Source organism: Cynara cardunculus (genome assembly GCF_001531365.2).
Source record: "Cynara cardunculus var. scolymus isolate 2C chromosome LG 15, CcrdV1, whole genome shotgun sequence".
Taxonomy (NCBI): domain Eukaryota; kingdom Viridiplantae; phylum Streptophyta; class Magnoliopsida; order Asterales; family Asteraceae; genus Cynara; species Cynara cardunculus.
Genome location: NC_037542.1, coordinates 9,464,097 through 9,465,295, shown reverse-complemented (window position 1 = coordinate 9,465,295; position 1,199 = coordinate 9,464,097). Strand labels below are relative to the sequence as shown.

General features: G+C 36.4%; 1 long non-coding RNA gene across 1 annotated transcript in view; it reads right to left on the bottom strand.

The window, feature by feature from the left end:
- Positions 1–1,193, bottom strand: part of LOC112527941 — a 5,591-nt gene extending 4,398 nt beyond the window's left edge. The window contains exon 1 of the long non-coding RNA XR_003070786.1: positions 749–1,193. This is a non-coding gene — a long non-coding RNA (uncharacterized LOC112527941). The remainder of the gene's footprint in view (positions 1–748) is intronic.
- Positions 1,194–1,199: the final 6 nt, after the last annotated feature.

The following is a 1,199-nucleotide window of genomic DNA, read 5'->3' as shown; positions in this document are numbered from 1 at the left end:
TAATCTAGAAGCATATAGGTGGTGGTGAACCCATGTCATGGATGCTTGAACGGACTTAAAATAGGGGGATCTTACCCTCACGATGGTAAACGAAACAAAAGCACAAAAAAACAATCCACAAAATGCTAGCCTACTTTAAACTAAACCATAAAAATGARAGACGSCGCAAAACTAAAAGAAATTATCATTCATAGACAAATTGAAACAAAACTAAAAGAAACTGTCATCCGTACCCGTACTAACAAAAGCCACAAGACCACCACCGTCGCARCACCCAACCYCCCTTTCTCGTCCCTGCACATAGACTCACCTCTGGTTTCTCTTTTTAAGGTTTCTCGTATGTGGCTCTCGTTTTTCTTCCGAGTTTTGTTTAATTCATGGGATTGGTTTGGTTTTTTGATTTTGGGTTTCATTTTGGTTTTACGAGTTTTGGGGATAGGTTTGGTTTTTCAATTMTGGGTTTGGTTTTACGATTTTTGGGATGAAGAAAAGATGATGGAGATGAAGATGAAGCTAAACAATCATATTTCTATGGAGTTCTGTTCATAGAAACAAGATTGGAACCTAGACGATGAAAGTTGAAACTAGCAACAAACCCACAAAAATTCCAAAATGGTTGAATCTGTTTGAAGCAGCAACAAGTTTTAAGTTGTCATAATAAAGAAAATCAAGAAAACCCCATCTAAATTTGAAATAATTATCCTGTGTTTGAGATATATATATATATAGAGAGAGAGATGATACTTACGTCCATACATTTAGGGTTTCATTGTGCCAACGAAATAGGCTAAAAAGGGCTTGTTTCAAAGGTCAATCAGCTCTGTAATAATTCAAAATAAACTCGTTATCCTTCATGTATTCTGGTAATTCTTCAAATCTCAATAATGGGTACTCTGTTGGGGTCTTCTGATCCACAATCCTCCTGTTCTTGTTCTTGTTCTTGTTCTTGTTTCTCTTCTTGTTCGAACCAAGAAGATGGGATTTGTGTCTGTGTTTTGAATCATCATCATCATTGGCCGAGATGTCTTTAGATCTTCTCTTCCAAACATTTGCATTCATGGTTTCTTGAATCTACAACCCCCCAAGTGTATGGTTATGAGATTTGTGATGATGGGTATGAAATCAAAGAAATGAATCACAAACCCGCATGGATTTATGGATTTTGATTTTGATTTTGAAGGAAGGTATGGGGGATTGAA